The sequence below is a fragment of the Macaca fascicularis genome, chromosome 6, assembly GCF_037993035.2.
Source record: "Macaca fascicularis isolate 582-1 chromosome 6, T2T-MFA8v1.1".
NCBI lineage: Eukaryota > Metazoa > Chordata > Mammalia > Primates > Cercopithecidae > Macaca > Macaca fascicularis.
The window spans coordinates 148878057-148903840 of NC_088380.1; the positions used below are offsets into that span (position 1 = coordinate 148878057).

The 25784-nt window shown below is 47.4% G+C and overlaps 1 protein-coding gene across 3 annotated transcripts in view; it reads left to right on the plus strand.

Moving 5' to 3' along the window:
• The window catches only part of ARHGAP26 (Rho GTPase activating protein 26), an 899552-nt gene that overhangs the window by 38301 nt on the left and 835467 nt on the right, over window positions 1-25784 (plus strand). For 2 of the 3 annotated variants that reach the window (XM_073994505.1, XM_045394985.3), the window contains exon 1: window positions 15608-15760. The exons of the other annotated variant lie outside the window; for it this stretch is intronic. The gene's annotated coding sequence lies outside the window, so the exon portion shown is untranslated. Of the gene's footprint in view, window positions 1-15607; window positions 15761-25784 lie in introns of those variants that run through there. 3 annotated transcript variants of the gene reach the window in all.

Sequence of the window (25784 nt, forward strand, 5' to 3'; positions counted from 1 at the left end):
CACGCCTAGCGAATTTTTGTATTTTTAGTAGAGACAGGGTTTCACCATGTTGGCCAGGTTGGTCTTGAACTCCTGACCTCAAGTGATCCACCTGCCTCGGCCTCCCAAAGTGCTGGGATTACAGGCGTGAGCCACCGCACCTGGCCTGCAGTGTTTTTTAATATTCAGTGTTAGCAAGGTCTTTAGGGTTGAAATCTGGATCATGTGTCAGAGCCAGACTTTCAAATGGCCCCCCTGGAGGGTGTATTCTGGGTAAAGGAAACAGCCTGTACAAAGGCCCTGAGGGTTGTGTTCATTGTGTTTGAGCAACAGTGAGGAGGAGGGGGTTTGTAGGCGAAGAGTGATAGGAAATAAGGTTGAAGAGGGTGGGGCGAGAGCAGATCATGCAGGCCTTATAGGATGTGATAAAAAGGGATGAGAAAGAAAGCTGGGAGGAGGGATAATTTGGATTTAGGGTAAGGGAGAGCTTTGCTCATCTGCAGGACCGCAAGGGGTTCTGTGCTGCAGGGGCGTAAGAAGGAGCATGTGTCATGTGGGGAAAGCAGGGAAGTGGGGCAGAGGGACATAGGAGAGGAAGATTAAGAGCCAAGGGGGAGGAGCAGGCATGCAGGTCCTTTTCCATCTTTACAGTCAGGGTTTCTCAATCATTTTAATGACAGCCTCAGCCCTTGCGTAAAAAGCAATAAAGGGAGGAATGCCTCTCTGTTTAACTTGAAGGAGAGCTACAGAGGATGGAAAAGAGGGTTGGTTGAAATAAAGTTGGAGCTGGTCTCGCTTGGCTGGCTGCCCTTTCTATAAATATCGCCCTCCCAGTCCTGGAAATGCAGCAGTTAGGGTCCTTGTGAGCTACTGAGGAACATCCTTCCTGTTCAAATGCCCAGAACTTGGCTGCCTGTACACTTCCGTATGCAAAGTGCCTAGAAGCTGGGGAGAGTGGAGGGTCAAAAGTGGGGAATTCTGAGCCCACTCCTTTTACCCCCCGGGGGTGGCCTCACTTCCTCTGGGGGCTCTGGCAGCTTGCTGGCCTGTCTTCAGCTTAGAAATCTGCAAAAGTCATTGGCCAGGCTCAGGAGAACTAATCCTTTGTGCCAGAGGGGTTGGTGGTGTGGTCGGGAGCGAGCTCCTAGCTGGTGCTGAGCCCTGCTGCCCCTGGGGTTTTGCTGGGGGAGAGGGAGAGGGTTAAGGGGCTAGTGTAATTTGGCAACATGTGAGTAAAAAAGCAGATGAGAACCCACAGAGTAACTAGACATTCTTCTTTTTGCATGCAAGATCCTGCTGAATGTTGGAAGAGGAAGGAATATTTTTCTTGCTTTTTAGACATGACATCCTGTGAGGGGAAGATTTGGAACAGATGGGGGCCAGGGGAGCCTCACTGTATTTTCTTGTTTCACCACTGCCTCCTCCCTCCCACAACCAGAAATGTCTTTTTCTTCCCCGCTAGGGAAGTTAATGTTAAGGCGGGTGGGGAGAGGGGGGGATGTCCTGTAGATGAGGAAAGTAAGTTATCAGGGGTCAGGGAAAGATAATCCATTAGGTTTCCAGAAAGAATTCACTTGTCATTGCAGTCTCCTTCTAGGTCCAAAGATAGACAACTAACTCAAAAGTGTATCTTTGGTTTAATCACTGCTCTGGTGATATTTGCATTAATGAGGGAGAAAAGAAAGGATCCCCAACAGATGGAGAAGGCAGCTCTCTGACTAGTGAAAGGTAAGGAATTTTTCTGAAATCTTGGGTGCACAATGTGGGAAAAACAAAATTGGTAATGTCTCATGGGATCAGTGCAGGCATCTGCACAGTTTTCACTCCGACTCCTGTCTGTCAGATTGACTGCAGTAGAGAAGATCGTAAATGTGGTGATGGAAGTGGGCTGTGACACACTTGATTGGCTGTAGCAGTGTTCCTGGTAGAGCCACATTCCCAGCACAGCTGTGGGTAGCTGGGCAGCTGGTATGATGTTAGCCTCCAAATCACAGCCGGTTCTTTCTGCTGTCAAATGTCCAGCCACTGAGCCCCCTTCCCCTGAACCTCTATAGAAGGGGGAGTTCTGCCAGTGGAGTCAGATGGCCTTGTTAGCCAGGGTGGGCCCGTCTAACTGCCTGTTGCATCTTGTCTGTTCCCCAAAGACAGCTTGGGTTGATGTGATGTGAAAAGGATGGGGCAGGAGGAGAAGGGGACAGATTCTGTGCTTTCCTTCTGTTGTTCCCTTTTGGCTGATGGGAGCCTGTGTTGGTGTTTTTCTCTTCCTTTGTAGGAGGAGATTTTGAGTTCTGGGGTCTGGCTGAGGAGACACGTGCCAGAGTGTCTGGCCCATTTGGGTCAGGCTGCCTGACTCTGGCACACAGTTCTGGAAGGATGTCCTAGAGAGCTGGTTTACTGAGGCAAGAGCTGCAAGCTAACTAGGGAAAGAGAAGAGGAAAGTATTAGGTGGCTGTGTGCTCAGGATCCCCGGTTGAGATATTGAGAATTATGTCTGGGGAACAAAATCTAACAGGCTGTCCTCACATGAGATGTGTTCCCAGGCTGGAGTGCAATGGCATGATCTTGGCTCACTGCAGCCTCTACTTCCTGGGCTCAAGAGATCCTCCCACCTCAGCCTCCCAAGTAGCTGGGACTGCAGGCACGTGGCACACCCCATGCTTGGCTTTTTCTTTCTTTCTTTTCTTTTTTTTTGAGACAGAGTCTCACTCTGTCACCCAGGCTGCAGTACAGTGGCACAATCTTGGCTCACCACTGAGATCAAGTAATTCTCCTGCCTCAGCCCCTCGAATAGCTGGGACTACAGGTGTGCACCACCATGCCCGGCTGATTTCTTTTTGGTATTTTTAGTATTTTTAGAGATGGGGTTTCGCCATGTTGGCTAGGCTGGTCTCAGAACTCCTTACTTCAAGTGATCCACCCACCTTGGCCTCCCAAAGTTCTGAGATTACAGGTGTGAGCCACTACGCCTGGCTGCCTGGCTATTTTTTTTTTTTTTTGAAGTAGAAATTGTGGGGGGGGTAGTTTGCCATGTTGCCCAGGCTGGTCTCGAACTCCTGGGCTCAAATGATTCACCTGCCTCAGCCATCCAAAGTGCTAGGATTGCAGACATGGGCCACTGCACTCGGCCAAGGAAAGACATAGTTTAAAAATCACTTGCTGGCCAAGCATGGTGGCTCACGCCTGTAATCCCAGCACTTTGGGAGGCTGAGGCAAGTGGATCACCCGAGGTTGGGAGTTTGAGATCAGCCTGACCAAAATGGTGAAACCCTGTCTCTACTAAAAATAGAAAATTAGCTGGGCATGGTGGCGGGCGCCTATAATCCCAGCTACTTGGGAGGCTGAGGCAGAAGAATCGCTTGAACCCAAGAGGCGGAGGTTGCAGTGAACTGACATTGCACCATTGCACTCCAGACTGGGCAACAAGAGTGAAACTCTATCTCAGGAAAAAAAAAAAAAAGTCTCTTGCTAACAGAGTAATGTGGCCTGTGTGCCTAGCTAGGATGAGATCTCCCATCTTGATTCTTTACTCTTCTAACAATTAGACAATGTAACTTGATACATTCAGTGGGAGCTCTAGGCTCTCCCTGTCTTCTCTGTTGTTACAGTAGCCATAGGCATGTTATCTGCCCATTGGAAAGGATGATGGGAAAACAACAAACCTGTCCTGGACCCTGCAGTTAGGACTTCAGGGGACACATGAGTGAATATAAATGATACAGGTCCGCTCCCATAGAACCCAAATGCAGATATAAGAATATTTAACTCGTAGTGGATTCTCTAGGGTCAGGCAAGGCTATAAGCAACAGACATAATTAGTTAATTCAACAAATATTAATTGAACCCTCACTATTTGCTAGTCCCCATGGATACAGTGAAAAATGGGACAGACACAGCCGCCACCTTCCTGGATCTGTGGTCTTATGCTGTGTACACAGGCTTGTAGACAGGCTCTTGCGATACACTCTGTGAGAGGTGCTGAGATACAGGACATAAGAAGAGTCGTGGGCTTTTACGGAGAGGGGGGGAGTTGGGAAGACCTGCCCAGAGGAAGTGATGTTGAAGTTAATCCATGAATAAGCACAGTTGACATTGAATGTTTATGCTTAGTTGACCTGCTACAGGCCTTTGGTCCTGGTGTCATTTTTATTTGCACCATCTTTTACTCTGAAAAGTGCCTGGTTTGCGTGGTGAGCTCTTTGGTGCCCTAACTATGTGCCAGGCATTGCTCCAGGAACCCCATCATCAGAATAGCACTGACTCAGAGTAAGTGAGCAAAACTGAGCTGTTTGTCAGTCACATGATTTATGTCACTCGATCCTGAGCTGGGCCCCTATTTTATTAGTTAGGGATGCTTTGGGCTACAAATACGGGGAACCTCTGAACAGCGGCTTTAATCAGAATGGTATTTATTATTTTATTTTTGTTATTATTTTTTTGAGACGGAGTCTCGCTCTGTTGCCCAGGCTGGAGTGCAGTGGCACGATCTTGGCTCACTGAAACCTCCGTCTCCCGGGTTCAAGCGATTCTCCTGCCTCAACCTCTCAAGTAGCTGGGACTACAGGTGCCTGCCACCACGCCCAGCTAATTTTTGTATTTTTAGTAGAGACAGGGTTTCACCATGTTGGCCAAGATGGTCTCCATCTCTTTTCTATTTTTTTGAGACGGAGTTTTGCTCTTGTTGCCCAGGCTGGAGTGCAATGGCGCGATCTCCACTCAACACAACCTCCACCTCCCAGGTTCAAGCGATTCTCCTGCCTCAGCCTTCCCAAATAGCTGGGATTATAGGCATGCGCCACCAAGCATGGCTAATTTTGCATTTTTAGTAGAGATGGGGTTTCTCCGTCTGGGTCAGGCTGGTCTCGAGCTCCTGACCTCAGGTGATCCGCCCACCTTAGCCTCCCAAAGTGCTGGGATTACAGGCATGAGCCACTGTGCCTGGCCAAAGGGCTGCTGCCTCCTCGTTGGGGAATCAAACCCCATTCTCCCACATGACAGGAGGGGATACTCACACCACTACACTAACGAGGACGACAGTCTTGATCTCTTGATGTCGTGATCTGCCCACCTCGGCCTTCCGAAGTGCTGGGATAACAGGCGTGAGCCACCGCACCCGGCCTACAAATTACCTTTTCAAACAAGCTTTTTTTAATAAAATGTTCACAGTTATCTATTAATAGTAAAAGGCAAAATACAAGTTAATGCTAACGTTTTGATCAAAATTATTTCAAAGCTAAAGAAGTAATATTTTGAAAATTTAATCTTAGTTTTACTTTAATGAGATATTTAATATCTGAAATTCCAGTGCTTATTGTCCATTTAATTTCCAAAGAAAAGAATTGGCATTGGCTGGTGCAATGGCTCATACCTGTGATCCCAGCATTTTGGGAGGCAGAGGCAGGCAGATCGCTTGAGCTAGGAGATCAGCCTGGGCAACACGGTGAAACCCTGACTCTAACAAAAATACAAAAATTAGTTTGGCATGGTGGTGAGCGCCTGTGGTCCCAGCTACTTGGAGGCTGAGGTGGGAGGATCACTTGAGTCCAGCAGGTCAAGGCTGGAGTGAGCCATGTTTTTGCCACTACTGCACTCCAGCCTGAGCGAAAGCACAAGACCATCTGAAAAAAAAATGTTATTATTGGTATTATACATCCTTCAAGTTTTATTTTATAAATATATTTCCCATATCTATGTGAGATACGTATCTACATTTATGATACATACGTATGCAATATGATATAATTTTGCAAAATATCCCTCTGCCACCATGTGCAACTGGTGCTAATTTAGTAACACTGATTTGTGAGTCCTCTGGAACCATGAATAAGAACAGAAGCAAAAAAAAGGATATTCAGTGCTCCTGAATATCCTATTCATGCTCCTATTCATTTTGCAAGAATGTATTGCATTTGTGCTGAGAGGAAGGATTTGACAAGCTAATTTGTCTTTTCTCTTCCCTAAGTGCTCTACCACTCCAGTCCTTCCCACATTGCACTGCAGCACTGGTCTCTAGTGTTGGCAGTGGCATAATCCACAAGCCTTCTCGTTTAGATGCAGTTACCTTTTGTTTTGAGGGGGCAGGGGAAGAGGTGTGAAGTGTTTCTCTGGGGCCTGACTGCTGTTAGGTGTTACTTGTGACAGCGGATATTGAGGGTGATAGGTCATGCTGTGTGACCCTCGATGACAGAGGTGCCCATGTGTTGTTTAACTTTTAGGCATGTGTTTGAAATAGGTGGGACCCTGAAGCACAGGGCCCAGGGCAGGGGCCTCTCTTGTCTGGTTCTAAGGGCAGCACTCTTGTTTTCCAGAAACCCTCAGTAGGCTTCCTTTCACATTTCATTGGATAGAATTAATCCCTGCCAGAAAGAAAGTAGATTTCCTTAACTTCCTTCTGCCAATCATGAGTCATTGCTTGGGATGAGCGCATGGTCTCTGGACAAAATTGGGGTTCTGTTAGGAAGAAGAAATAGCTAGACAGTCAACCAGTGATATCTCCAAAATTATTATTCCCATTTTTCTGAAGGGGAAATTGAAGCTTACAATGGTTAAGGTCGTACACCTGGAAGTGGTGGAACTGTGGTTTGAACCAAGGAAGGTTGGCTAAGGAGTCTGTCTTAACCACTCTACTTGCTGTTTCCCATGGCCGAGGAGCAGGAGTTAGCTATATTGGGGTTTGAGAAAATCCCAGTCAGAGGAAATAGCATGTGCTGAAGCCCGGAGAGGCAAGGGGTGGCATGGTCTCGCTGCAGATTGAGAGATGCTGAGTGACTCAAGTCTGTTGTGTGAGGGGAATGCTGGGGGATGAGGCTGGAGAGGGTGTGCAGCTGGGGCTGCTGGGTGAAGATGGGAGGGGACGAGATTGGGAATGGCATGGGCTGGAAGATTGTTGAAAGACTTTACTAGGGAAGAGATCCAGGTAACCTGAAATAGGAGAGGCAGAAGGGAAGGCATGCAATCAAGAGAGATTTAGAAAGCAGAATTGGGATTTGATGATATGAAGGTGGAGGAGAATCACCTGAGTTTATGACTTAGAAATGGGTTACCATTCAGAAACAGAAGGCAGTGTTACCAGTGGAAGGTCTTGACTGTGAGTTCTCCAGGTTCTTGGCATTTTGAACAAAGAATTGGACAACACACCCAAAGCAATGAAAGAATGAAGCAATGAAAGCACAGATTTATTGAAATGAAAGTACACTCGACAGAGTGGGAGTGGGCTCGAGCAAGCCCCTGGTTACAGAATTTTCTGGGGTTTAAATACTCTCTAGAGGTTTCCCATTGGTTACTTGGCTACAGCCTATGTCAATGAAGACTTGCCCATGACTAGTCTGTATGGTTGTGGGAGGTGACCAATTAGAGGCTGAAGTGAAGTTACAAAGTTACAACCTATGCAAATGAAGACTTGGCCAGGGAGCAGTCTGATTGGTTGTGGGAGGGGACCAATCAGAGGTACTTTCCATTTTTCATTTGCAGTGCAGAAATGGGGTGGGGTTGTAAAAGAAGTAGCCTCTGATCCTTTTGTTACTTGGACATAGAGAGGTAAGATTTTCCTTTTGATTCAGTTCTAGGAAGTCAGCATGAATCAGCCTTAGGTTCCCTACCTTCTTCAGACCCTGTTCTCCTGCCTCAGCAGTACCAGGTGAGGGCATAGGGGAGAAGGAGTTCACTTTTTATTTTTTGAGTCTCATTTTGCACATGTTGAGTTCAAGGACATAGAGTGGAGCTGTCCTGTAAACATTAGAGTCTGAAACTCAGGAGAGACATCTGGACTAGGGAGCAATGTGGGCAGCTTCAACACGTAGAACCCCTGGGTTCTATGGTGGGTGAGAATGTGTAACACATGAAAAGAGAGTCTAGGACGGAGCCATGTTTAAGGAAAAGAGGCCCACAGAGGAAACCAAGAAGACATGCCTCACACACAAAAAGCCAGGAGAATTTGGTGACACTAATGCTGAGGAAAGGGAGTTTTAAGCAGGAAAGAAAGATAAGGCCTGAGAAGTACCACAAAGGTCATTGATGATGACAGCAAGAGTGTAACAGCCAGATAATAGAAAGTTGATGGGAATGTGGTTCCTTCGTTCAAGATATTAAATATGAAGGAAAGTGTATGTGAGGATCCAGGGAAAGCTTTAAAAAAAAAAAAAAAATGCAGGAAGATTGGAGCATGGTTAATTGCTTCTGAGAGGTAGACTTCTGGTAGACCAGAAGTTGAAGATACAGAGAGGAGGTGGGTAGTGTGAGGACCTGAGAAGGTGGGGAAGAGTATGGGATCCCGACTCAGATAGAAAGAGGACTCCCATTGGAGCAGGTGGAGTAGAGACCAGGAGAATGGGTGGGACTGGGACATGGAGGAGCTTCCTTTTAGATGGTTTGTTTCCTATATAGAGTAGCTGCAAGAGAGGGAGTGGTGGATCAGATATTTAGGGAAGCTGAGTTGGGATTGTCTCCTGTAAGAACAAGAGGGCTGAGGGGGAAGCAGGGCTGGCTTCATGAGTGGGCAACTTGAGCAATTGCACGGGTCCCTACGCTTAGAAGGGCTTCATGCTTTGTATAGTGCTCTGACATCACTGTCTTGAAATTGTTAATGATGTTGGAACGCAGGCCCCCTCATTTTCATATTTGTTTGTTTTTTTTTTTTTTTTTTGAGACGGAGTCTCACTCTGTCGCCCAGGCTGGAGTGCAGTGGCCGGATCTCAGCTCACTGCAAGCTCCGCCTCCCGGGTTCACGCCATTCTCCTGCCTCAGCCTCCCGAGGAGCTGGAACTACAGGCGCCCGCCGCCTCGCCCGGCTAGTTTTTTGTATTTTTTAGTAGAGACGGGGTTTCACCGGGTTAGCCAGGATGGTCTCGATCTGCTGACCTCGTGATCCGCCCGTCTCGGCCTCCCAAAGTGCTGGGATTACAGGCTTGAGCCACCGCGCCCGGCTTCATATTTGTTTTGAGTGTAAGTGTGCCTCATGCAATATCTGGGACATACTGAGATTAGCAGTTACTCACAGCTGGGCATGGTGGCTCACACCTATAATCCCAGCACTTTGGGAGTCCGAGGCGTGTGGATCCCCTGAGGTCAGGAGTTTGAGACCAGCCTGGTCAACATGGCAAAACTCCATCTCTACTAAAAATACAAAAAATTAGCTGGGCGTGGTGGCAGGCGCCTATAATCCCAGCTACTCAGGAGGCCGAGGCAGGAGAATCGCTTGAACCCCGGAGGCAGAGGCTGCAGTGAACTGAGATCAGGCCATTGCACTTCAGCCTGGGCAACAAGAGCAAAACTCTTGTTTCAAAACAAACAAACCAATTACTCTTTATCTGAAATTCTAATTTACTTATCCGTATTTTATCTGGCCACCCTAACTGGGTGCTACAAATTATGTAGCTGGTGCTGCTGGGAAGACAGGAGAATTGCAAAGTGGTGTCACAGGCCCGGGGGAGGTTTCCTCTGTGAAGGATCCGAGAGTGGGGAAGTGATGGGTGTAGAGACTGGACTTGTGGCTCTAACTTGTGGGGCTGTGGAATGGTCTCTAGCAGGGCCAGCCACCTGAATGTCAGTGCAGGACAGCCAGATGGCTTGGAATATCTGGGTTGTCTCCAGACCCCTCACTTGGGTGAGACTGAAAGCCCTTACCTTGGTTGGTGAGGCCCTGCTGTCCCTCCCACCCTTGCATACTGCAGCCCGCTGCTCTGCTGGCTCTTCTGCAAACACCCTTTGCTCCTGTAATCTCAGGGCCTCTGCTCTGATGGTTCTCTCTGCCTGGAATGTTCTTCCTGTAGGTATCCCCAAGGCTCGTGCCTCTTGTTCCCTCTGGGCCCCTGAGAGGCCTTCCTTGATTACTTTTTTACTTCCTACTCCATCTTTCTTCATGTCACTTCCCACCTCCTGACATATTATATATGTGTATTTTCTGTCTCTTTCCATTACAATGAAAGTACTGTGAGAATGAGAAGTTGGTCTTGCTCACTGATGTAACCCCTATTCCTGGACATGCAGGGGAAACTGAGATATTTGTTGAACTGATATGTTAACTAATGATACATGGGCCAGGTGAAGTGGCTCATGCCTGTAATCCCACCACTTTGGGTGGCCGAGGTGTGTGGATCACCTGAGGTCAGGAGTTCAAGACCAGCCTGGGTAACATGGTGAAACCCCATCTCTACTAAAAATACAAAAATTAGCCGGGGGTAGTGGCGGGTGCCTGTAATCCCAGATACTTGGGAGGCTAAGGCAGAGAATTGCTTGAATCCCAGAGGCGGAGGTTGCAGTGAGCTGAGATCACGCCACTGGACTCCAGCCTGGCAACAGAGCGAGAGTCTGTCTCAAAAAAAAAAAAAAAAAAAAAAAAATTAGCTGGGCGTGGTGATGTGTGCCTGTAGAACCAGCTACTCCGGAGGACTGCTGGAGCCCAGGAGTTGGAGGCTGCAGTGAGCTACGATTGTGCCACTGCACTCCAGCCTGGGTGACAGAGTGAGAATGCCTCTTAGAAAATTAAGAAAACAAACAAACAAAACTTTATCACCTAGATTTTGGTAGTAGTATTTGGGCATTTCTTTTTTTTTTTTTTTTTTGAGACGGAGTCTCGCTCTGTCACCCGGGCTGGAGTGCAGTGGCCGGATCTCAGCTCACTGCAAGCTCCGCCTTCCGGGTTCACGCCATTCTCCTGCCTCAGCCTCCCGAGTAGCTGGGACTACAGGCGCCCGCCACCTCGCCCGGCTAGCTTTTTGTATTTTTTAGTAGAGACGGGGTTTCACCATGTTAGCCAGGATGGTCTCGATCTCCTGACCTTGTGATCCGCCCGTCTCAGCCTCCCAAAGTGCTGGGATTACAGGCTTGAGCCACCGCGCCCGGCTTTTTTTTTTTTTTTTTTTTTTTTTTTTTTTTTGAGACGGAGTCTCACGCTGTTGCCCAGGCTGGAGTGCAGTGGCGCGATCTCGGCTCACTGCAAGCTCCGCCTCCTGGGTTCACGCCATTCTCCTGCCTCAGCCTCCTGAGTAGCTAGGACTACAGGCGCCCGCCACCGCGCCCGGCTAATTTTTTGTATTTTTAGTAGAGACGGGGTTTCACTGTGGTCTCGATCTCCTGACCTTGTGATCCGCCCGCCTCGGCCTCCCAAAGTGCTGGGATTACAGGCTTGAGCCACTGCGCCCGGCCGTATTTGGGCATTTCTAGTGAATGTTAGCTAATGACTCACTTCGCCTAGGTGACAGAGTAACTCAGCCCTGTGGTGTCACTCATGCTTACCACTGCCAATGAATCTCTGTGCCAAAAATTAGATTCGATCTTAAAGCAGGAGAGATTTGTTTAGGTGGAAATCTGTTTTTGGTTTCCTTTCCATTATCGCCCATTCCCTCTGGGAGGAGAACACCTTTTCCTATGGAGTTGGATGGGGCTGACCTTTGCCCTGTGTCCTTAAGAGTAGGCAGGTGGTCTGAGCCAGTTGAGTCCTTCCTGGTACTTCTCTGCCAGAGTTCTTGGGAGAAGATGGTCTATTTCTGCTGGACTTGGTAGGATGTGAGTGTGAGGTTGTTGATTAATATCCTGCTCACTAAGTAGAGAAAGGACAGGGAGAGCTCTGATGTTTGAGGCCTTAGATCCGGCTACTCCCTAGTGACATGAGCTAATGAATTCCTTTTTTTTTTTTTTTTTTTTTAAATTTATGCCAGATTGACTCTAGTTTCTATCACTCACAGCTGAACAAGCTCTGACCCATACATGTTATGTTGCTCAGGCTGTAGTGCAGTGGCTATTCGTAGACGTGATCAGATCATAGTGCACTGCAGCCTTGAACTCCAGGGCTCAAGTATTCCTTCTGTTTCAGCCTCTCAAGTAGCTGGGATTATAGGCACACGTCACTGCACCCAGTCCACACAATTTTGATTGAAAAATTAGAACAACTTGACCTGTGAGATAATAGTAGAAGATTAGACAGTTAAGTGAATTAATGAGTTATGAGAGGAGCTTCTCCTGATTTCCCTGATTCTTTTTATTATGGGAGTGGGAGCAGGGGCAGAGGGTAGAGATGAGGATGAATGAAGGAGATTGAAGTGAGCCCACAGGCGTGGCCTTTGCCAAATGGGGGTAGGGATGCTGGGGCCCCGGTTCCCTCCCAGCTGCAGTTCCCTGGCAATGGCTGAGGAGAGCCTGGGGTCGGCAGGCAGCTGGATTGGAGAGAGCTCTCAACTGTAAGCCAGCTCTGGGCTCCTGTCCTGTTTCTGTGTGTGCTTTGGGGCACATCTTCAACTTTCTGAGCCTCGCTTTCTCTTTCATAAAACGGGAGTGCTGACGGTGCCCTGCTGACTTCCGAGTTTGTGTGAGAGGCTCCCAGGAGCTGATGAGAATCTCTGAAACCATCATGAGAACCATCAGGACTTTCTAGCTGTAGGGTGGTTTGCCTCTTTCATTTGCTTGAAGGCTGGACTAGACAAGTGCTAGGAACTTGTCTAGTTCCTAGAGGACTAGACTAGTCCTCAGGACTTGGGCTGGGATCTGACCTTCATGAATTGCAGACTATAGACCTTAGGTAAAAAGTGGTCAAGAGGAGGCCGGGTGCCGTGGCTCACGCCTGTAATCCCAGCACTTTGGGAAGCTGGGGTAGGCGGATCGTGAGGTCAGGAGATCGAGACCATCCTGGCTAACGTGGTGAAACCCTGTCTCTACTAAAACTACAAAAAATTAGCGGGGCGTGGTGGTGAGTGCCTGTAGTCCCAGCTACTTGGGAGGCTGAGGCAGGAGAATGGCGTGAACCCGGAAGGCGGAGCTTGCAGTGAGCCAAGATCGCGCCACTGCACTCCAGCCTGGGCGACAGAGCGGTACTCCGTCTCCAAAAAAGCAAACAAAAAGAAAGTGGGCAAGAGGAAGACTAAAATGTATGGCCCATAGCCTGAAAGTTCTTCAGGGTCATGGATGAGGATGTGAAAGGAGTTTGTTGGGCAGGGCAGACTCTGGCCTAGGGCAGGTTTCTGGCTGGAGTAGTTAATTTAGTGCCTTTTACTTGTTGGAAAGACTGAAAGATACTTTTTTTTCCCCTTTCTTTTAAAAAAGTAATACAGAGTTTTCTGAATACGAAAGCACGAGCTGGGCACCGTGGCTCATGCATATAATCCCAGCATTTTGGGAGGCAGAGGTGGGTGGATCTCCCAGGAGTTCTAGACCAGTCTGGGCAACATGGCAAAAGCCCATCTCTACAAAAAATACAAAAATTAGCTGTGCACGGTGGCACACGCCTGTAGTCTCAGCTACTTGGGAGGCTAAGACCAGAGGATGGCTTGAGCCCAGGAGGTCAAGGCTGCAGTGAGCCATGTTCATGCCACTGCATGCCAGCCTGCGTGACAGAGTGAGACTGTGTCTCAAACAAACAAAAAAAGAACTTTGAAAATAAAAATATGTGTAAGGAAATCAAAACAACTCATGATTATCCAACTCCCATAAATAACACTGGTAATATTTTTGTCTATCTCCTGGTATTTACTTCATTGTGCCTATGTGTCATGTGTGTGAGAGATGGCTTATAAATAAAATTTGGTATGTACAGCTTCAGAATCTGTTTTTCACATAATATAAACATCTTCCTATATCTTTAGATTTTTCTTACAGCCTAATTTTTAATTGTTATGTAACAGTTTTAACTGTTCTACCATATATGATGTATTCCTTTTATTGGATAGAAGACTTTCCAGTTTTTTAGGATTATAAAATCATATTGTGGTTAAATCTTTACAGATAAATCTTTGTCCATGTGGAATTATGGGGTCCAATGGGATATCCATGTAAGAATTTTTGTATATGCTCTGGCCAAACTGACCCTAAAGGAATGCTAATTTGCCTTCCTATTGTTGTGTGAGGGGCATCATGATTCTCTGAATCCTGGCCCTTGCTGGGTATTATTGGATTTTTAGGACTTTGCCAAATGCTGGTCTTGCTCTGTCGCCTAGGCTGGAGGGCAGTGGTACAATCATAGCTCACTGCAGCTTTGAACTCCTGGGCTCAAGCTATCCTCCTGCCTCAGCCTCCTTAGGAGCTGGGACTACAGGCATGCCACTATGTCTGGCTAAATGTTTATTTTTGTAGAGACGGGGCCTCACTATGTTGCCCAGGCTGGTTTCGAACTTCTGGCCTCAAGAAATCCTCCCACTTTGGCTTCCCAAAGTGTTGGCATTACAGGTGTGAGGCACCATGCCTGGCCTTGTTTTTATTTGATTATGCCTCTTTTTCTGGTTACCAGTAAGGTTGTTTTGTTCCCCCATATAATTAATAGCTATTTATATGTTTTTGTGAATTGTTTTATTCATTTTCCTATTGGGGTGCTTGTATTTTTCTTACTGATTTATACAGACTGTTTGTAATAAAAATATTAACGCTTTTTGGGGATCAATACATTTTTAGTAGTGTGATGAAATAATTTAATAATGGATCAAAGCAGAAGGTTTGATTCCAGGGGGAAAATTTTTTAAGCTACCCACCTCTTGCCCTACACATAAATCCAGAGATAAGTAGTATCTTCGGAATTAAACATGTCTTAAAGCATGGACAGGCCCCTTCCTCCCTTCCTCCCTCCCTCCCTCCCTCCCTCCCTTCCTCCCTTCCTCCCTCCTCCTTTCTCTTTCTCTCTCTTTCTTCTTCTCTTCCTCTTTCTTCCTCTCTTCCTCTCTCTCTTTCTCTCTCTCTTTCCTCTCTTTCTCTCTCTCTCTCTCTCTTTTTATGGAGTCTCACTCTGTCTCCCAGGCTGGAGTGCAGTGGCACAATCTCCATTCACTGCAACCACCGTCTCCCAGCTTCAAGCTATTCTCCTGCCTCAGCCTCAGTCTCCTGAGTAGCTGGGATTACAGATGTGAGCCACCACGCCTGACTAATTTGTGTATTTTTAGTAGAGATGGGGTTTTGCCACATTGGCCAGGCTGGTCTCAAACTCCTGACCTCAGGTGATGCGCCTCGGCCTCCCAAAGTGTTGGGATTACAGGCGTGAGCCACTGCACCTGGCCATTACCTTTGTTTCACGAATGAGTTAGGCTGTGGCAACTAGACTAGGGTGACTCCCCACACCCTGCCCCTAGAGCTGGTCACAGGCAGAGCTGAGCTTGACCTTGGGCTTCACACCTGTGTTCACATGCGCCACTTGTCATTGCCTGTGACTTTCCTGTCTCTCCTCCTCATCTTTCAAACACTCCCTGGGGCCATTTAGTGCCTAGATGATGCGTGTTTTTATACCAGCCACTCTACTCAAAAGCAAAATCTGTTTGAAAGCTGTGTTACAGGTTCTTCCAGAACTTCCAGTTTTTAAGACTGTCTTCCCCTTGCTGCAGCTTCCTTTGTACTATGCAGCCACTAGCTCCGAAGGGACCTTCTGCCAGGGAATTTGATTCCTTGGATAGAGCCCTTCTGTTGACCACTGACCTCAGGGCTAGGTCCCCAAAATGTCGCCTCTCTATGATCATTTCTGCAAAGTAGCAACAGGTCAGTTAGGATGTGGATTTTCTCACTCTCTCAAAGGTTCTTTTATTTAAATATGTTCATACATTTTTCTCCTGCCGCTCTCTTTCCTGAAAGAATGAAGTTAGAGGATTAGGTTGCTAAATTTAGCTCTTGCTGACGCACTGGCCTCTCACTAGCAGTCTCCTCGTGTCTCAGTGTTTCTCTAAGCCTCGCTTTTTTGCTGGTAGACGCACACCATCACATCCTACATAATATTTAGCTCTGAGGCGTTTCCAGATGGGAAGTGCGTTTCTGTATTTTCATAGCCGTGTTCTCTATGTGAATGGACTGGCGTGAAGCTGGGGGCTGACGGCTGACAGGGCAGGTAGGGGGGCTGGCAGTGACCTGAGAGAGGTGAAGATCCCCAGGGTGGTGGTGGGGAAAGCAATGCAGTCCTTGTCAGATGTTTGCTTGCTGTGAGGAGAGGGAGATGGCTGTGAGAGGAGATCTGGGGATGGTATTTGACTGGGATATGAATGGAGCATTTTCAGGCAGGGGAGGCCCTCCTACTTGAAGCAAGCCTGAGTGGTGTTAAATAAAAAAAATTATTCTGGCACTTGTAAAAATGGTAAGGAAGACTTTGCTCAGGAGTCTTGCAACAGGGTTGTTGCAATAGGGGAGAAAGATGGGGCTCAGTTCTAAATGCAGCAAGACAGTTGAGGATTTACAGCCAAGGAACAGAGAGGAGGGGGTCAGTGGATGGAAAATTACTAAGAGGAGACATCAAGGGAATGGGATTCTCGCTAGACTTAAAAGGACTCTTGCTAAGGGCAGGCCAAGGACTTATACATCCAAGGTAGGGGATGAAGCAGTTTATCAGACATCAAGGGTAGGGGACTCCCTAAACTGAATTTGCAGGACTCTTGCTAAGACTGGGCTCTGCAGGCCTGGCAAGGACAGGAGGGATACAGAAGGCCAAGGTTCAGAAGAAGGCTCAGAAGAGCCTAACTAAAGTTTGGTCAAAGAAAGGGTTTTTGTCAGTGCTTCCTCTTGTTCAGGGAGAGAAAAATTCTTCTTTTCTCTGAATAATATAGGTCCGTTTCTTGTTCGATCACCTTTTGTTCATTAAGGACCAGCTTGAATGTCTGTTGGGGCCTGGCAGGAGAGGATACTTGCTGGATGGTGCTAACCATCAGGCATTTAAACGAGGGAGATTCATGATCTGCTGTGGTGATGGGTCCTTTGAAGTTTATGTCAAGTCATCCAGCTTGCAAGGCTACTTTAGATCTTGGGGGGAAGATCAGCTATAAGACAGCCTAGAGTTGCAATGAGGATTTGGGCAGTCAGCCTTTAGCTCTCAGTGACGTCAGGAGGGTGGGAGAAAACTTACAAAGTAGAAAAATTGAGAAGTTGGTAAGAACTGTGAAATGTGCAGAATGGCAAGATCCAGTCCAATTCACAGTAGGTAACAAGGTAAAAAGTAAAATGTGATTTACCAAGAGGTGAAAACTCAAAGGCAATGAACAGGACTAGAATTTGATATTCTGCAAGGATGTGCTATAGTTTTCTATTGAAATACAAATAAGCACTGGTCCCTGGATGGGCGTGTTGAAATGTCAGCACGGAAGGTGGTCTGGTGTTAGGCAGGTCTCGGTTCAAAGCCCATCACCTTACCGGAGACGCTGGGCAGATTGGTTGCTCTCCTAGTGTCTGTTTCCTTAGCTGTGAGACATGATGAAAGCGAACATTTATTATTTCTCGTGTGCCAGGCACTGCCATGAGCATTTCACATGCTTTATCTCATTTAATCCTCACAACTTAGTGAAGCAGGTAAATCATCATCTCCATTTTGCAGAAGAGTAAACTGAGGCTTTAATATATCCCATAATATGTCCACAGATGTTGCCAACCTGCAAGTAGAGATTGAAGCTCCTGTACTTAAAATGAGTTTGGCACTTATCAGGTACCTGATAAATGTAAAACATTTTTTCCTCCAAAGTATATGTGGGAGAACTGGAGCTATAGAGTGTGCCTGAGCCCAGTCAGATTCAGTAGGCGGGGCTCTCCCCCAAAGAGGGAAAATCCTGAGACACTTATCAGTGGAGGGATGGAGCCTGCTGTGAGGGTCCTGGCAGAATCCCTGCATTTTGTCCTCTGGGGGCAGCTCTCCTGGGAGTTGGAGAGAGGCTTTGACCCAGCCTTTGCTGGCCACTGGGCAGGACCTAGCTGGGAGCAAATGCCAGGGCCAGCAGAGGCTTGTCCAGAGATGACTCTCACTGGCTGTGCTGTGTTTGCTATGTACCTGGTAGGCACGCATCTCAGTTATTCTCACATCTCTGCAGTAGGTATCCTTCACCTTCCCATGCAGATGGAATTGAAGCTCCAAGAGGGTAACCAACTGCCCAGACACATTTGAAGTAGTGAGGCAGGGATTTGAGCCCAGGTCTGGTCCATGGGCCTGTGCTCTCTGTTCTGCTGTGCATCCTGGGCGATCAGGGAAGCAGACCCAAGCTAGGGAAGAAGTTATGTGAGCAGGGCTGAGGCACTGGAACAGAGTGGGTAATGCAGGACCTTGGGAATCAAACACACTGGAGTTCAAATCCTGGCTCTGCCACTTCTTAGCTCTGTGAGCATGGAAGTGGCTTAACTTCTCTGATCCTTGGGTCCTCCTCCATAAAAGAGGAGAGCCATAACTACCCAGAGAGTGTAAGGATGACATGAGAATGTATATAGAGCCTTGGCATGGGCCTGGGTATGATGAGCATTCAGTGAATGCTGGCTGCTGTGGGCACGTGGGAATTGCTGGGAACTTTCTCATCCACTTGATCTCCTTGGCCCTTAGGGAAGGCAGACACTGGAGGGCAGGTCTCAGACACGGGAGAGACCCTTAGCTTTATTTATCCACCCTGGGATGTATCCCTGGGAGCTGTGTATCAAAATTATAGCCACCAAATATAATTTGGAAGGACTTAATAATATGATATAAGGTTGGAAGGACAAGGGAGAGGCTAGGCGTAGGTATGGCATCCTTACAGTGGTCCAACTTCCCTCTTGCTGGTGATGTCCAAAGAGAAAGGCCAGCACAGCGGCTCAGATGGACCTAGTGGGACTGCCTGGAGGAACCTATGCAGTGGGCTTGGGCGGGGCCCACAGTTACTGGTGGCGGGGGTGGGTGCTGTCAGTGTCTCCTCCAGCCTCCACTGAACCTTTCACATCAGGTGCCCTAGAGTAGCACCTGTTTACCTAGACCTGCCCTCCAGAGACACCGTCTCCCCACCTTGTGAGCTCCTGGCTGCCATGACCTCTGCACCTGCCCAGAGAGGCTGTGAGGATGAAATGCTGATGTGCATGAAGCTCTTAGGCTAATACTTCACATGCAGTGAGCACCCACCTTCTGACTGTGGCTCATTAATTTGTGGATTCAAGTACCGTTTTAGGTTGAGAGGTCATAGTTATGAAGAAAACAGTCCCCACCCTCATGGAGGTCACACTCTAGTAGGAAAGATGGATGAGAAACATGTAAGCAAGTAGATTTGATTGTACTATTGGAATGAAGAAAGGTAAAGCAGGGAGAGGGAACAAAGACGTCCTTGGTGGGGCTGGGAAGGCTTTTATTGGGAGACAACAAGTAAGCAGAGACCCTGGGGATGTGGAGGTGCCAATCATGAGAATGCTGGGGGACGCCTGGTGCGGTAGCTCACACCTGTAATCCCAGCACTTTGGGAGACCGAGGCGTGTGAATCACTTGAGGTCAGGAGTTTGAGACCAGCCTCGCCAACATGATGAAACCCTGTTTCTACTAAAAATAAAAAATTAGCCAGGTGTGATGGCGTGCCTGTAATCCCAGCTATTGGGGAGACTGAGGCAGGAGAATCACTTGAAGCCAGGAGGCAGAGGCTGCAGTGAGCGGATATCGCACCACTGCACTCCAGCCTGGGCGACAGAGCAGGACTCTATCTAGACAGACAGACAGGTAGATAGATAGAATGAATGTTGGGGGGCATCCCAGCAGAGCCATCAGGTGGGACTGAATCTGGTACAAGATGGAGAGGAGGGATAACTGGGAAATGAGGCCAGGGTGGAGGCTACCAGGTCACATAGGACCTTATCATTGTTTTCAACAATCATTATTTCTAGATGTCGCTAGGCAGGATCAGCTGTTCCTCCTCTTGTGCTGTTCTGGTGGTATGCACACAGGCATGGTAGCAAGTCACCCTGTGTTAGGACTGTGTATTTTACCACCACACTGAGGGCTCTGGAGGCCAGGCACTATGGCTGTTTCGCATATACCCAGCACCTAGCATGGGAGCTGTTTATTGAAATTATAGCTACTGAAGGTTGGAAGGACGAGGGGGAGACCAGGCCTGGGTATGGTATCCTTAGATCAGTCCAACTTCCCTCTTCCTGGTGATGTCCAAAGAGGAAGGAGCATGGAGTCTGTGCTTCGTACATTTAAAGATGAATCTTAGTGGCAATGGATGCTGTCTGTTGGGGGTTTCTGTGAGCTATCCACAGCAGTTAGCATTTTATATTTCATCATCTCATTGAATCAATACAATAGCCTTGTCCCGAAAGTGTCATCTCCATTTTATGGATGGAGAAATAAGCCTTAGAGGCCGTCGCATGCCCCAAGCACACAAACCTAGGAACTTGCTGAGCTGAGATTTGAAGCCAGGACTCTAAGGACCACACTTTCAACTCTGACCAAGCTGGAAGGTCGGCTGCCTCCGACAGGGGCTTGGCCCAGGACTGCCCTTCCAAGGGCTGTGGTGTTTACTGCCCAGGGTCTTGGCATCCTTCGGCCTTCTTGGTCCCTCAGGGGTACCTTGCACCCCAGCCTGCCCTGTAGCATCCCAGGGAGCCTGAGGGGCTGTCCCTCAGACCTTCTCACAGCTTTGTAATCCACAAATGGAAAAGTGGCACTTAAAATGAATTTATTCAGGTGGGAGCTGTGTAAGACATGAAAATAAGGCTTTTGAGCTGCTCCACATAAACTTGAGTGTAAATGAAAAGCTTTTTATTTGGTTTCTGAGCCAGACTTTGAGAAGCCAGTGGGCCGTGCGGTCTGGAAGCGCACGTTATGGGCGCTGGGTCGGAACAGGGGCCACTTTGAATGGCAAGGAGGGAGAATCGCTCCAGTGAAGCTGGAACGGCCAAGAAGCTGGGATGTCAATAAACACAGGCAGGACACAGAAAGCCTTTTCCAAAGAGATGGAAGGCGGGGAAGTGAAGGAAAGGCAGTGCCTCACTCCCGGCGCATTTGAGAAGGAAAATGCTTGAGGTAACCCGTGTTGGCAGCTTTTATAGCTTCCTCCCGATAATGTGCTGGGCAGACCCTGAACAGGCTGGTGTTTTATTTTCGTGTAACGAAGCCGAGTGGACCAGGGGCAGCTCTCCAGCAATGGCTGGCCTGGGGCTGTGCCCACGGAGGGAGACAGGGCTGCCTGAGTCCTGGGGCGGGGGCAGCCCTCCTGCCTGCTGGGCAAACCGTGGGGAAGGCGGGGACCAGGATTTCTGACTTCCTCTGGATGATGTTTGGTTTGTCACAATCCTTAGACGTAAGGCCCCCTTATGGCCAGTGCCAGTGAGGGAGGTGGCAGGCGGCTGTGGGAAGGCGACGGCTCTGAGAAGGAGGGCACAGGTCCACGCTGTCTAAATGTTGCCGGTTGTGAACTACACAGGAACCTTAGCATGGGGAACCCACAGAAAGGTCTTTGTGCCCTTGGCTGCCTTTTGCCAAGGTACTTTCCATGACTAGATTTACCTTGCATTTATATTCTCTTCTCTTTGGTAATATGTACATATGCGTGTGAGGTATATTTGGACCTGGGATTATGTGTGTGGTTAAAAATATACATCAGTACGTTAGTGACCTGCATGGGTGCATTAAGCAATGTATTTTGAGAGCCATGGGCTGGAGGGAAACACCCAACTAGCTACCTTGAGACACTAGCAAAGCCCAAAGTACTTCCGTTAGATGAGAGTATGATCTACTGTTTTATATGTTTGTTACAGATTTTTTTTCTTCCTGTTTTCTCCTGGACATTCTATGGAAACAATATATGTATTTAAACAAAATTTTAAATGTCAATCTTAAGAATTTCAGGGATTTTTTTTTTTTGAGATGGAGTCTCATTCTGTCACCCAGGCTGGAGTGCAGTGGTGTGATCTTGGCTCACTGCATCCTTTGCCTCCTAGGTTCAAGCAATTTTCCTGCCTCAGCCTCCCAAGTAGCTGGGACTACAAGCGTGCGCCACCATGCCCAGCTGATTTTTTGTATTCTTAGTAGAGACAGGGTTTCACTGTGTTAGCCAGGCTGGTCTTGATCTCCTGACCTCGTGATCCACCTGACTCGGCCTCCCAAAGTGCTGGAATTATAGGTGTGAGCCACCGCACCCAGCAAATGTCAGGGTTTTTTAAACCCATGTTTATTTTGAAAAATTGAAAATATCAGGAAAAATAAGAAAATAAAAGTCTTCTGCAATGCTATCATTCAGGATAATTGCCGCTGTTCTTTAGGTATTTGTATGCTCTTCCAGACATGTTCCTAATGAGTATATATTAATGTAAAATAAAATATCAATGGCTCACATTTGAGTGTTACTATTTGCCAGCACTTTGCATGTATGGACTCACTTGATCCTCAACAATTCAATGATTGGTTTTATTATTAAACCCATTGTACAGATGAGAAAGCCGAAGCCCAGAATGATTACCTTGCTTAAGATCACATAGGCAAGTAGCCAAGCCAGGATTTGAACATAGGCAATCTGGTTCCAGAGCCTATGCTCTTAAGGCACTTGCTATACTAACTTGCAAAAAGAATTCAGAGAATACTAACCATACCAATTTGTAACCCACTGTTTTTCCCACTCAAAATATTATGAGCTCCCTTCCATGCCAATAACCTTACATCTCGAACATCATTTAAAATGGCTCTGTTGTGATGCATACATCCCAAAAATGGAATGCTACAATGCTGTTTCCCTTTCTGGCTGTTTTGGGTAATAATAATAATTAAACTTAAAAATAGCAGATATTGAGGTTCTGTGTCTGGTGCTGTCCTAATATCTGTTTACATCTTATCTAATTTAATCCTTGTAATAACTCGGGCTTCTTACAGGGGAAGAAGTTAGGGAAGAACAGGAAGAAATTTGCCATGACATCTTCCTTACATAAAACTTCAAGGTTAGATTTTTGACCTTATCTTCAAATAAAATTATATATGTAATAATGTTTTTGTGTTCTTATTAATTTTTTTAAACTTATTTGGAAATAATTTGACTCACAGGAAGCTACAAAAAAAGTACAGAGAATTCCTGTGTTCCCTTCACCCGGCTTCCCCCAATGATATCTTAAATAACTAGTATGCATCAAAACCAGGAAATCGACATTAGTGTTTCCTGTTAGCTCAGGTTGTATATTTGTTACCAATTTTTTTTTTTTTGAGATGGAATTTCACTCTTGTTGCCCAGGCTGGAGTACAATGGCGCTATCTCGGCTCACTGCAACCTCCGCCTCCTGGGTTCAAGCAATTCTCCTGCCTCAGCCTCCGAAGCAGCTGGGATTATAGGCGCCCGCCAACACGCTGGCTAATTTTTTGTATTTTTAGTAGAGATAGGGGTTTCATTGTATTGGTCAGGCTGGTCTCAAACTCCTGACCTCAGGTGATCTGCCCGCCTTGGTCTTCCACAGTGCCGGGATTCCAGGTGTGAGCCACCACTCCTGGCCTAAAATTTTTCTTTAAACACTTAAAATATGTCACACTATGATAATCTAGTTTTTTTATTCTTTGTTGTGAAGTATACAGGAGCCTCTAAGTGGAAGTGGCTCAGGCCTCTTTCCTGGCCTTTGAGAGGTTAACACTATTATTTGCTCCATTCAACCAGCAAGGGATTGGAGGTCTAGGGAGGTTGTCACGTGCACAAGGTCACACAGCTATAGTAAGCTTCTGAGTTGGGACTTAGCCCCTCTGCTTCTAAAATCCCCTATCTGAACCTCATACTCTCCAGCATCTGTTCTAGTTTTTCACTGTTCTTTGCTACTCAGGCTGAGGCCCCGAATATAAGTAGATGTGTGTTAACAAGAGTCTGTGCATGCATGTACCTATACACAGACAGTTCCCCTGCTCTCTGGAGTCCCTTCTCCTGGACTGGAGAATGCCGAACTGGAGAGGACCTCAGGAATTGAGCACATATCCTGACTCATTATTTAATGGGATGGGAGGATCAGGCCAGCTCGGGGACCATCTGCTGTGTCCTGTGTTGGCCTATCCCCAAGGGCTCTGGGCCATATTCTCCTGTAAATCCTCTACCTTATTCTCATGGTTGCCTCTCCCCAACTCTCCTCCAGTTGCTTGTTTCGCCTTTTACCCAACTTCCAGCCATCTGGCTCCACATGCTCTCAGTTCCATGCTTGGGTGGCAGTGGGCTTAGCCTGAGATGCCTGGACTTCACTCTCACATTGCTTCTCTCATCCTCCAGCCCCTGTGCCCCATGGCCAGTGGCTGAGACAAAAGAAAAGGAGAAAAAGCCACATGTATAGGGAAGACCCAGGAGAAGAAATTTCTCTAAAGTCCCCTCTAGAGGAAAAGATATTTTTACCTCCACCCCAGTCACTCCCTCTCTTTTGTTGCCTTCTCTTCCCCTTTTATTCATAGCTATAGCTGCCAGCCCAATCCACTTTTGTAACCCAAAAAGCAGACAAAGGCCTTGGCCCTTGCCTTCCCAGACACAGTCATGGTCTCATGATCTGCCAACCTAAGCAGAGCTGGCATGTGGGATTTAAGTAGCTCTGTCCAAGCTTTTACAGGAGTCTGTGCTTAGAATTGTCAGAGTGCAGAGCAGTGTTGTTCCAGATCCCTACCACCCACTTCAGAAAACCCAGATGTGCCTGCCACTCTAGGTTGACCTGACAGTTGTATGCACGTGTATGCATGTGTGTGAGAGCAACTGACATGCATACCTGGTGGCCTGTGTAGGCCTCCTGAACATAGAACTAAGCGCTCGCTTGCTGAGACCTGTGGCTGCTTTTGGTGGAAAAGTGACCCCAGGGCCAGGGGCTGCACCTGGTAGAGACCAGGGTGGGAGACTGAGGAGTTTGCAGGAGTGCTGCCTGGAAGAGCTGGGAGCACTGGTTTGTGAGCTAAGCAGGGGTTGTTAAACAGCATCGCCACCCCTAACCTCATGGCATGCTGGCTGCTGTCTCCTGCCATCCTCTGAAGCATGTAGTGGGGCTATATTTCCTAACAGGAAGCCTGTCAGACTGAGAGGAGGGGAAAGAGAGGGGATTAATTTGTTCCCCACTTAGACCTGAACTTCCTTAGCTCCTCAAAGCTTGGTCTGCTGTTGAGATCTCTGGTGTGCAGGGGTGAACAGCTACCCTCCCTAAACATGTGGTAGGCTATAGAGAGAACATTCTAGGACTACAGGTGACAGGTGCCTGCCAGCGAGGGACTTTCCAGAGGACAGCTAAGTAAAGGAAATCCTATCTACCTTGTGAGTATATCTGGACTCTTTGCATTTCTCACCACTTCTGTTACTACTCCCTTGGTCCAAGCCACCGTTACGTTTTGCCTGGATTATTGCGGTCAGTTCCTAACTGCTTCTACTGCTGACCTGCCATTCTCAACATGGCAGTCAGAATGATCCTCCTAAAGTATTATCAAGCCAGGCACTGTAGCTCATGCATGTAATCTCAGCACTTTTGGAAGGCCAAGGTGGGAAAATTGCTTGAACACAAAAATTTAAGACCAGCCCGAAAAACATAGAGGGACCTTGTCTGTACAGAAACTTAAAAAAAATAATCTGGGTGTGGTGGCACATGCCTGTAGTCCTAGCTACTTGGGAGGCTGAGGTGGGAGGATTGCTTGAGTTGGGGAGGTTGAGGTTGCAGTGAGCCATGATTGCACCACTGAACTACAGCTTGGGTGACAGAGTAAGACCTTGTCTCAGAGAGAGAAAAAAAAAACAGGAATCAGCAGGTCCCATCAGTCTGCTCAAAATCCTTCAACGGCTGCATGTGCTACTCAGAATAAAAGCTAGAGTCTTTACAATGGCCTTATGAAGTTCTGCCTGAATTGGCCTGTTGCTGCTGCTTTGACCCTGTGTCCTGTTACTTGCCCTTTGCTCATTCTATTTCAGTTGTACTGCCCTCCTTGTTGTTCCTACAACATTCTAGACTTGTTACCTAGAATAATTTACTTGTTGTTCCCTTTGCCCAGAATACTTTCTCCCCCGCTACCTACAAGCTTTACTTTTACATCTATATCAAGTCTTTGTTAAAGTGTCTCCACCCCATCTAAATTTTCATTCCTTTCACTGCATTCCTTATCCCGCTCCCCTTCATTGTTTTCCTCCCGACCTCTTGTCGCCATCTGACATACTGGTATTTTGCTTTTTTATGTTGTT